This window comes from Mobula birostris, chromosome 31, assembly GCF_030028105.1.
Source record: "Mobula birostris isolate sMobBir1 chromosome 31, sMobBir1.hap1, whole genome shotgun sequence".
NCBI lineage: Eukaryota > Metazoa > Chordata > Chondrichthyes > Myliobatiformes > Myliobatidae > Mobula > Mobula birostris.
This window is the reverse complement of record NC_092400.1, coordinates 37,674,367-37,686,832: the sequence shown is the minus strand read 5'-3', so window position 1 is coordinate 37,686,832 and position 12,466 is coordinate 37,674,367.

Genomic DNA, 12,466 nt, shown 5'->3' with positions numbered 1-12,466 from the left:
CACAAAGCACACAAGATCAGTCATTGTAGCTGCATTTTAAAGTTCTATGAAATTAATCTCACCACATTAGCTTTTTCCCTTTAGTCAAATTAATACTTTGGAATATTTGCTAAGCATGGACTATTTTGATCTTCTTGAGATCTTAATATTATCCCCCAGAACCCTGTACACAACTTAACCACACACTCTATAACGCTGTACACAACTTAATCTCATACACAACTCAACCCCAGACCCTCATACACAACTTAACCTCACTCCCCCACCTCATACACAACTCAACCCCAGACCCTCCTACACAACTTAACCTCACTCCCCCACCTCATACACAACTCAACCCCAGACCCTCATACACAACTTAACCTCACTCCCCCACCTCATACACAACTCAACCCCAGACCCTCATACACAACTTAACCTCACCCCAGCTGTTACTCAACAGAGCCTCACTCCCACCCCAACACAACAACATCACTTCACGTCCTAAGGGGGTAAGGATAAGTTGTGTCGAGGTGGGGGTGAACATTAAGTTGTTTACTGGGTGGGGGTGAGGTTAAGTTGTGTACACGGTGGGGTGAGTTAAAGTTGTGGATGGATGAGGGAGTGAGATTAAGTTGTGTATGAGGTGGGGTGGGTTCAAGTTGTGTAGGGAATGGGGGAGTGAGGTAAAGCTGTGTCGAGGTGGGGGTGAAAATTAAGTTTATTGGGTGGGGTGAGGTGTGTTAAAGTTGTGCAGGGATGAGGGAGTGAGGTAAAGTTGTGTACGAGGTGGGGTGAGGGTTAGGTTGTGTATTGGGTGAGTGTGAGGTTATGTTGCGTCCAGGGTGCGGGTGATTTTAAACTGTGTATGAGGTGGGGGGGGGTGAGATTAAGTTGGATACAGTGTTGTAGAGTGTACATTGTATACGATGTGGGTGTGAAGTTAAGACCACAAGACCATAAGACACAGCAGCAGAATAAGGCCATTCAGCCCATCGAGTCTGCTCCACCATTCCATCATGGCTGATCCCGGATCCCACTCAACCCCATACACCTACCTTCTTGCCATATCCTTTGATGACCTGACCGATCAGGAAACTATCAACTTCCACCTTAAATATATACACGGACTTGGTCTCCACTGCAATCTGTGGCAGAGCATTCCAGAGATTCACTACTCTGTCTAAAAAAAATTCCTCCTTACCCCTGTTGCAAAGGGTCACCCCTCAATTTTGAAGCTGTGCCCCCTAGTTCTGGATACTCCCACCATAGGAAACATCCTCTGTACATCCACCTTCTCTCATCCTTTCAACATTATCTCATCGTTTCAATGAGATCCTCATGCATTCGTCTAGATTTCAGTGAGTACAGGCCCAAAGCTGACAAATGTTCCTCATATGTTAACCCCTTTATTCCCAGAATCACCCTTGTGAACCTCCTCTGGACTTTCTCCAATGACAACACATCCTTTCTGAGATATGGGGCCCAAAACTGTTGACAATATTCCAAGTTCAGCCTGATTAGTGTCTTACATATTCTCAGCATTATCTCCTTGCTTTTATATTCTATAACCCTCGAAATAAATGCCAACATTGCATTTGGCTTCTTTACCACAGGCTCAATCTGTAAATTAACTTACTGAGTCTTGCACGAGGACTCCTAAGTCCCCCTGCACCTCTGATGTTTGAACCTTCTCCCCATTTAGATAATAATCTGCGCTATTGTTCCTTTTACCATAATGGATTTTCATATATCTCCCAACACTGTACCATCTGCCACATTTTTGCCCATTCTACCAATTTGTCTAAATCCTTCTGCAATCGCATTGCTTCCTCAGCACTACCTAACCCTCCACCTATCTTTGTATCATCTGCAAACTTTGCTACAAAGCCATTGATTCCATTATCTAAAAATTGACAAACAAGGTGAAAAGTAGTGGTCCCAATACCAACCCCGAGGAAGACCACTAGTCATTGGCAGGTAACCAGAAAAGGCCCCTTTTATTCCCACTCACTGCCTCCTGCCACCGCATGCCACTATCCATGCCAGTATCTTTTCTGTAACACCGTAGGATTTTATCTTGTTAAGCAGCCTTATCAGATACCTTCTGAAAATCCAAGTAAGTGACATCCACTACCTCTCCTTTGTCCACCCTGCTTGTTACTTCCTCAAAGGACTCTTAACAGATTTGTCAGGCAAGATTTCCCTTTACAGAAACCATGCTGACTTTGACTTATTTTATCATTAGTCTCCAAGTACCTCGAAACATCATCCTTAATAATAGACTGAGCAATCTTCCAGTCCTCTGGGACTGTGCCAGAATCAAATGATTCTTGAAAGATCATGACCAACGCATCCATTATCCTCCTTCAGGACTCTGCAATGTCGTCCATCTGGCCAGGTGACTCATTCATCTTAAGACCTTTGAGTTTGCCTAGTACCTTTTGCTTCGTAATAGCAATGGCACTCACTCCTGCTCCCTGTCACTCACGGACCTCTGGCAGACTGCTAGTATCTTCCACAATGAAGACTGATGTAAAGTACCCATTAAGTTCATCTGCCATGTCTTTGTCCCCCATTACTACCTCACCAGCATCATTTTCCAGTGGTCCAATATCAACTCTCACCTCTGTTACTCTTTATGTAACTGAAAAAGCTTTTGTTATCCCGCTTTATATTATTGTCTAGTTTGCTCTCATATTTCATCTTTTTCCTTCTTATAGCTTTTTAGTTGCTTTTTGTAGGATTTTAAAAGCTTCCCGATCATCCAACTTCCCACTCAATTTTGCTACCTTATATATCCTTTCCTTGGCTTTAATGCAGTCCTTAACTTACCTTGTCAGCTATGGTTGCCTAACCCTGCCATTTGAGAACTTCTTCCAATGAGGGGCATACAAAGGGTGGTTGATAAGTTTGTGGCCTAAGGTAGAAGGAGTCAATTTTAGAAAACCTAGCACACTTATTTTTCAACATAGTCCCCTCTTACATTTACACACTTAGTCCAGCGGTCGTGGAGCATACGAATCGTGGACATCCAGAAAGTGTCCATAGCAGGGGTGATTGCTAAGTCCGTGGCCTAAGGTAGAAGGAGATGAGTCACACAGCTCTCGTTACATGCACGTGCAGTTCAACTCTTTGAGTGATTCTGCAGAAAGTTTGTAGTTAATAACTCATCAGGGGTGATTGATAAGTTTGTGGCCTAAGGTAGAGGGAAATGAATTATTTACTTCAAACTTTCTGCAGAATCACTCAAAGAGTTGACTTGCATGTGCATGTAACAGGAGCTGTATAACACATCTCCTTCTACCTTAGGCCACAAACCTATCAATCACCCCTGCTTTGGACACTTTCTGGAGGTCCAGGGTCTGTATGCTCCACGACCGCTGGACTAAGTGTGTAAATGTAGGAGGGGACTATGTTGAAAAATAAATGTGCTAGGTTTTCTAAAATTGACTCCTTCTACCTTAGGCCACAAATGTATCAATCACCCCTTGCACCTATCCTACACCTTGCGAACCATTCCCAGAAACTGCTCTGCTCTGCCTTCATCGTCGAAATCCCACCATCCATCCCACCTCATAGACAACCTAAACTGACCCCCACCTGGTGGACAACTTAAACTCCGCCCCACCCCATATACAACTTAATCTCACCCCAACCAGCCTGTTCACAACTTAACCTCTGTGGCGGGGAAGCTGTTGGAAAAGGTTCTTAGCGATAGGATCTGTGGGGATTTTGTCATGGTCCGGATCGGGGTCCCTTTAAATTTACCTTGTTTATTTTATGATCCGGACCGTTGATTCCCTGTTTTCCCGTGTCCCTCGACTTTGGTGATTAGAGGTAATTAACACTTGGCTGAACCGGTAGTTTATAGTCTTCGCCTTTCAGCCGTTCAGTGCAGGAGCCTCTGCAAAGTCATCCAAGGTATGGTGTGCCGATATCATCTGGCCAGAGCAAGCCTAGTCTCTGCCGAAGCGAGTGCCGGTAATTCGCCTCTTTTCACCAGAGCAACCCTGTCCAGTTACCTCGCCAAAGTGAGCCTGCAAAGTTTCCTCACCAAGGTGGGCCTGTCAGTTAACCCGCCAGAGAGAATCAAGAACTGCTGCCTACTGTTCCCGGGCCAAGTCGAGAGCTCGCCACTACCAGGAGGCTCCAAGTCAAGTCCTGGCTCCGGCGGCATTCAAGTTCCAAGACAAGTCCTGGTCCTGGTGGCATTCTAGCACCAAGTCCAGTCCCAGCCCTGGCGGCATTCTAGCACCAAGTCCAGTCCCGGCCCTGGCGGCATTCTAGCACCACGTCAAGTCCCAGCCCTGGCGGCATTCTAGCACCAAATCCAGTCCTGGCCCTGGTGGCATTCTAGCACCAAGTCCAGTCCCGGCCCTGGCGCATTCTAGCACAAAGTCCAGTCCCGGCCCTGGCGACATTCTAGCACCACATCAAGTCCCGGCCCTGGCGGCATTCTAGCACCAAGTCCAGTCCCGGCCCTGGCGACATTCTAGCACCAAGTCCAGTCCTGGCCCTGGCGGCATTCAAGCACCAAGTCAAGTTCTTGCCCTGGCGGCATTCTAGCACCAAGTCAAGTCCCGTCCCTGGCGGTGTTCTAGCATCAAGTCAAGTCCTGGCCATGGTGGTGTTCTAGCACCAAGTCAAGTCCTGGCCCTGGCGGTGTTCTAGCATCAAGTCAAGTCCTGGCCCTGGCGGTGTTCTAGCATTAAGTCAAGTCCTGGCTCTGGCGGTGTTCTAGCATCAAGTCAAGTCCTGGCCATGGCGGTGTTCTAGCATCAAGTCAAGTCCTGGCCATGGCGGTGTTCTAGCACCAAGTCAAGTCCTGGCCATGGCGGTGTTCTAGCACCAAGTCAAGTCCTGGCCCTGGCGGTGTTCTAGCATCAAGTCAAGTCCTGGCTCTGGCGGTGTTCTAGCACCAAGTCAAGTCCTGGCCCTGGCGGTGTTCTAGCATCAAGTCAAGTCCTGGCTCTGGCGGCTTCCCAGTTCTGAGTCAAGTCCTGGCCCTGGCGGTCTGTGATTCCTGTCCTACCCCCTTGTCTGAATCCCTTCTCTGTCCCCTCGCCTCTAGCCCTCATCTGCAGCCCTCGCCTGCACTTCGGTCTAGTTCCATCACTGGAGCTAGATAGGTACTGTCTGGTGTTCATTCGTGTTGGTCTTGTCTTGTCTTGTCCTCGCCTTCGTGAGGTAAGTCAGGCTGTCTTGCCGTTGCTCCGCGGGAGGTCATGTCTTGTCTTGTCTGGTCCTTGCCTCCATGGGGGTAAGTCTGGCCATCTTACCGTTGCCCCGTGGGGGGTCATGTTCTGTCTTGTCTTGTCCTCGCCTCTGTGAGGTAAGTCAGGCCGTTTTGCCGTTGCCCCGCGGGGGGTCATGTTCTGTCTTGTCTTGTCCTCCGCTCTGTGGGGTAAGTCAGGCATCTTGCCATTGCCCCGCGGAGGGTCATGAGTCCCGGCCCTATGTCCTGTACCCAAGGAGGGGTCAGGGCTCTCTGCAACACACTTCAAAGTTGCTGATGAACGCAGCAGGCCAGGCAGCATCTCTAGGAAGAGGTGCAGTCGACGTTTCAGGCCGAAACCCTTCGTCAGGACTAACTGAAGGAAGAACGAAGGGTCTCGGCCTGAAACGTTGACTGCACCTCTTCCTAGAGATGCTGCCTGGCCTCCTGCGGTCATCAGTAACTTTGATGTGTGTTGCTTGAATTTCCAGCATCTGCAGAATTCCTGTTGTCAGGGCTCTCTGTTCTGTGTGCGAGTCCCGGCCCTATGTCCTGTACCCAAGGAGGGATCCCGACTCTGTGTTCTGTGTATGTGTCCATGGTTCCATGTACCTGCTCCCTGAGACTGAGGCTGTGTGTTCCCATGTTTCTCCTCTCCCTAGCCCATGTCATGTCCTTGCCTGGTTCTGGAGTCCGAGCTCAGTCTCTGGCTCGGACTCCATACCCTAGCCTCTTCATGTCTCCTCTAGTTCTGAGAGCCGATTCCGAGTCCAAGCCCAGACCCTTGATCCCAGCCTAGTCGTGGTCCTGAGTCCTTGTCCAGTTCGCTATTTCCTGCTCCTGCCTTGCTCTCCTGGTATCGAACAATAAACTAAATCTAAGTATCCTCACAAGATGTGTCTTGCATTTGGGTCCACCCTTACTTCCAAAGCCCCGCCATTGTGACAGATTTAGAGAATCATGGTCTGATCAGGGACAGTCAGCATGGCTTTGTGAAGGGCAGATCGTGTCTAACAAGCCTGATAGAGTTCTTTGAGGAGGTGACCGGGCATATAGATGAGGGTAGTGCAGTGGATGTGATCTATATGGATTTTAGTAAGGCATTTGACAAGGTTCCACATGGTAGGCTTATTCAGAAAGTCAGAAGGCATGGGATCCAGGGAAGATTGGCCAGATGGATTTAGAATTGGCTTGCTTGCAGAAGGCAGAGGGTCGTGGTGGAGGGAGTACATTCAGGTTGGAGGATTGTGACTAGTGGTGTCCCACAAGGACCTGTTCTGGGACCTCTACTTTTCGTGATTTTTATTAATGACCTGGAAGTGGGGGTAGAAGGGTGGGTTGGCAAGTTTGCAGACGACATAAAGGTTGGTGGTGTTGTAGATAGTGTAGAGGATTGTCAAAGATTGCAGAGAGCCATTGATAGGATACAGAAGTGGGCTGAGAAGTGGCAGATGGAGTTCAATCCGGAGAAGTGTGAGGTGGTACACTTTGGAAGGACAAACTCCAAGGCAGAGTACAAAGTAAATGGCAGGATACTTGGTAGTGTGGAGGAGCAGAGGGATCTCGGGGTACATGTCCACAGATCCCTGAAAGTTGCCTCACAGGTGGATAGTGTAATTAAGAAAGCTTATGGCGTGTTAGCTTTCATAAGTCGAGGGATAGAGTTTAAGAGTCGCGAGGTAATGATGCAGCTCTATAAAACTCTGGTTAGGCCACACTTAGAGTACTGTGTCCAGTTCTGGTTGCCTCACTATAGGAAGGATGTGGAAGCATTGGAAAGGGTACAGAGGAGATTTACCAGGATGCTGCCTGGTTTAGAGATTATGCATTATGATCAGAGATTAAGGGAGCTAGGGCTTTACTCTTTGGAGAGAAGGAGGATGAGAGGAGACATGATAGAGGTGTACAAAATAATAAGAGGAATAGATAGAGTGGATAGCCAGCGCCTCTTCCCCAGGGCACCACTGCTCAATACAAGAGGACATGGCTTTAAGGTAAGGAGTGGGAAGTTCAAGGGGGATATTAGAGGAAGGTGTTTTACTCAGAGAGTGGTTGGTGTGTGGAATGCACTGCCTGAGTCAGTGGTGGAGGCAGATACACTAGTGAAGTTTAAGAGACTACTAGACAAGTATATGAGGAATTTAAGGTGGGGGCTTATATGGGAGGCTGGGTTTGAGGGTCGGCACAACATTGTGGGCTGAAGGGCCTGTACTGTGCTGTACTATTCTATGTTCTGTGTTCTATGTTGCGCCTTTTTGATCAGGATGGAGGAGTTCAGAGACCAGATGAGATCCTCGGAGATGTGGACACCAAGGAATTTGAAGCTTGATACACGCTCCACTACAGCTCCGTTGATATAGATGGGGACGTGAGTGTTGCTCCTAGTATGGCTGAAGTCCACAATGATCTCCTTGGTCTTCTGGGTGTTAAGGGCCAGGTTGTTGTCGGCACACCATGTGGCCAGGTGCTGGACCTAGTCCCTGTAGGCAGTCTCATCATCCCCTCTGATCAGGCCAACCACCATGGTGTCATTTACGAACTTGATGATAGAGTTAGAACCATGTACAGGAACGCAGTCATAGGTGAAAAGGGAGTACAGGAGAGGGCTCAGCACACAGCCTTGAGGCACACCGGTGTTCAGGGTGAGAGTGGAGGAGGAGAGGTTGTCTAACTTAACTGATTGGGGTCTGTTCGTCAAAAAGTCCAAGGTCCAATTGCAGAGGGATGAGCTGATACCAAGCTGGCGAAGTTTGGCGATCAGCTTGGAGGGGATCACAGTTTTGAATGCCGAACTAAAGTCAATGAACAGCATTCTGACTTAAGAGTTGGGGCTGCCCAGGTGGGTCAAGGCAGAGTGAAGTGCCGTGGAGATGGATCCTCTGTTGACCTGTTGGTGCAATAGACAAATTGATGGGGGTCCAGGGTAGTGGGCAGACAGGATTTCAGATGTGATACAGCCAGTCTCTCAAAGCACTTTGCAATGATGGGGATGAGTGCAACTGGGTGGAAGTCATTCAGGCATCCGTGGCAGTGGAATGCTTCAGCACTGACTCGGTGGTGGTGATTTTGAAGCTTGTGGGGACAACTGCCTGGGCCAGGGACAGATTAAAAATATCTGTGAAGACCCCGGCCAACTGCTCTGCACAGACTCTGAGCACACAGCCAGGTATTCCTTCCGGACCAGCTGCAGCTACAATGTAATATGACAAAATTGGAGTCTATGAAATCCCAAGGTACTTTGCTGGTTTACATGGGGAATCTTACACAAGTCTCCGTGTTTTATGGGAGGAGCTTGTTTTGTATGTCAGGTGCAAACAGGTGAAAGTCTGCAGGTGCTGGAAATCCAAGCAATGCACATGAAATGCTGGAGGAACTCAGCAGGCTCGGCAGCATCCATGGAAAAGAGTACAGTCAACGTTTCAGGCCGACACCCTTCAACAGGACTGGTCCAAAACTTCGACTGTACTCTTTTCCACAGGTGCTCCCTAGCCTGCTGAAAATCTTCCACCATTTTGTATATGTTGCTGATATGACAGGCAATTTGTTTTATGGCTGGAAAAGATGTTTAGAGAACAGAGGTACACAGAATAGACATTCTAAAAGAACAAAGGACAGAACAAGATAAGATAAAGACTATGGAGGAATGTAATGGAGCATCCTAATTACTGTTTTCTTGTTAAAAAAAAGTATAAAAGTACTTCGGTTGAAACAGAAGATTGGAGCTATATTTCCGGATGAAACTTGGCTGGAAGTACATCTCCCCCTGCACATAAAATAAAAAATGCATTAATAGTATGATCCCACTCTGAATTTGTTGTAGTTTATTTCTGTATATCAGAAGACCTAGCTGAATGGTACATGACGAAACTTGGAGGTTCTTCCAAGACTCGCTTGTCTCATTTTTACCATCAGGTAGGACATACAGAAGCCTGAAGGCACACACTCAGTGATTCATGAACAGCTTCATCCCCTCTGCCATTGGATTTCTGAATGGACATTGAAGCTTTGGACACTACCTCACTTTTTTAATATACAGTATTTCTGCTTTTGCACATTTTTAAATAATCTATTCAGTATGTATAATTTACTTGTGTATTTATTATGTTTTATTTTATTTATTGTTACTTTTTTTCTGTCTTTGTGGATTATGTATTGCATTGAACTGCTGCTACTAAGTTAACAAATTTCATGTCACATGCCGATGATAATAAACCTGATTCTGATTCTAGATGTGACAGTGACATGAGCAAATCTGGTAGGATGTTAGAATATTGGCAAATGCAAATAGAACAAAATAATGACAAAGTTAAAGATGGGGCAGGGTGCGTCTTTCGCTGATCCTGAACAAGCAATCAGCACATGAAAAGAAAAAGTATCACTGGAAATAATACAAAGTGTTCAATGCAGATACAAAAGCTGCAGAGCCAACTTGCTTCACAGTGAGAAATAATATGTGGTTTAGGATCTGAAAGAGGGGAAGAAGATGAATATGGAAGTATGGCCAGGAATGATGTAGCAGATATGGTTATGATGAGGTCCCCTCCCATCTCCAAGTTACTATCAGAGATGGAGGAGCCAGGGCAGAAAATCAAAGCCAAAATATAGCATACACTACACCATTCGGGGTACAGCAGCTGAGAGAAATAGTTAAGGATATCAAGATATATGTGCTTGTGGATAACTCTAGAGAGTTGTTCCAAGTAATTAGTTATCAAAGAGCAATACACAGCATTGGTGGTAAACGAGGAAAGGAGATTGATTATAATGTGCTTGCATCTGAACATACAATCTGCTTTGCCAGAAGCACAGTGACATACTAGGGGAATAAATGAAGAATTAAAGAATGGGATACTGACTGTTATGAGTAATAACAACAGGGATCTAATAGATGAGTTACATAAATGCTACCAGAGGAAAGGAGAATACTCCACTGCATTTGCATCCTGTTTGCAGATGGTGTTCCAAAGGGTGTATGGATCAATATTAGATCCAGATCATTTAGAGCCAGAACCCACATATAGATGAATCCAGAATGATGTTGGAACTGTTCGATTCCAGTAACCTTATACATATTGGAGGAGGGGAGAGAAAAGAGAGAGAGGGAGAGAGGGTGAGCGAGAGAGAGGGGTTTTTTTTTAAGAGACTCTGCCTTTAACAGGTTGCATCAATGTGTTAATATGTGGGGGGCCCACACCCAGCAATTTTTCCTCTCTTGGTCCTTTGAAAAATATGAAAGCTTTTCATCATGGGATTTAGCTGTGTTTTGAAGTTACTTGCAAGGAAGAATAGTACAAGCATGCTTTTTTGCTTTGTCTTGTCTGTGTTTCTTTGTTGTGTGGAATTGATGTTAGAGAAACCCCAATTCCATACTGGCCAGGTGTAATCTGAGTTGAGGTAGAAATTTGTGTCTCTTAATTTCGAATATGAGATGCTGTTTCTGAGTGAAATTGGTATTTGGGGGAAATAGCTCATTGGAAGATAATTAAATAGGGAATTCAAACAATTTTGGAAAGATTCGAATATTTTTGAGAGCAATTCCAATAGTTGCTTTCTTTTATAGAATGCTTTCTTTTATGGAATATAATATATGTTGCCTGAGACCTGTGACATATTGATTTTGAGTTTGAGGTTCCTTGGAAAATAGTTTTGATGCAGTCAGTGTTTTGTCATGTAAATTGCAAAGGGAAGATGGAAAGGAGTTTTCCCAGGGATCTCTACTCTAATGCAGTAAGTGGATGATCTCTCCAAGCAAGGAAGCCTGTGAGCAGGACTCCCTCTACCTTTTACATAAACAAGCTAAGAAAGGTCATAAAGTATTAAAACAGAAACTACAGATTGTACAAACAGAAGTTACTTATCTGAGAAATACCCTATCCCAGGATACAAGGTCATTGTTTAAGATTCCGATTGAAGCAATAGTTAAAGCCATGCAGCCAACGACTCATAGGGAAATGAAGCATTTCCTGGGATGACTGGGTGTTGTAGACAGTGGATTTTAGATTATGCCGTTATTGTTAGGCCCCTCCAAAAAATATCTCTTCCCAGTCAACCAGATCCATTCTACCCTGGGGAAACATTTAAACATATAAAAGAAGCAATGATATCCACCTTAGATTTGGGTCTCCCAGACTATAAGAAGCAGCTTTGCCTTTTTGTACATCATGAATAGTTTGATCAAATTGTTTTGACTCAGAATCGCAGGAAAAGACAAAGGCCAATTGTTTATTTCAATGCTCAAACCCAATAGCCAGAGGTCTATCTGATTGTCTTCCAGAAGTGGCAGCCTCTTGCCTTGCTGTTCAACACATGCTGGCTCTCTGTGCCACATACACCTTACTGCCCCCGCCAGGCAAACCAAGTACAACGTTGAGCTATTAATGAGCCCGAATGTCAGAATTACTGGCTGTGCCACTCTTCTCCCTCTGGAGGAAGACGGTGATCCACACTACTGTGAAACTGTTATACCAGAAGCAATAAAACCTTGTGTGGACCTTACTGATACTCCTATTGTTAATGCCAATTTAAATTTCTTTGTTGGCGGTTCGGTATGGGAAAACCATGTGCAGAATATAACCATATAACAATTACAGCACGGAAACAGGCCATCTCTGCCCTTCTAGTCCATGCTGAACTCTTACTCTCACCTAATCCCACCGACCTGCACTCAGCTCATAACCCTCCATTCCTTTCCTGTCCATAAAGTTATCCAATTTTTTTTTATATGACAATATCGAACCTGCCCCTACCACTTCTGCTGGAAGCTTATTCCACACAGCTACCACTCTCTGAGTAAAGAAGTTCCCCCTCATGTTACCCCTAAACTTTTGTCCCCTAACTCTCAACTCATGTCCTCTTGTTTGAATCTCCCTTACTCTCAATGGAAAAAGCCTATCCACGTCAACTCTATCTATCCCCCTCATAATTTTAAATACCCCTATTAAGTCCCCTCTCAACCTTCTATGCTCCGAAGAATAAAGACCCAACTTGTTCAACCTTTCTCTGTGAATCCAGGTAACATTCTAGTAAATCTTCTCTGTACTCTCTCTAGTTTGTTGACATCTTTCCTGTAATTCAGTTGTTATGTAGTTGTTTCCCTCGCCCTTGTGACAAAAACAAGTAGCCCACACAATTGGCTCTGATGACACCTCCCACTGTGGAAGATATAGGAACATATCAGCCCACTGCTCCATCGAGGGAAAGGGTGAAGTAATAAGATAGTTACAAGTTCACACATGCGGCCAAGAGGGGAATGATTAATTAAATACAGCA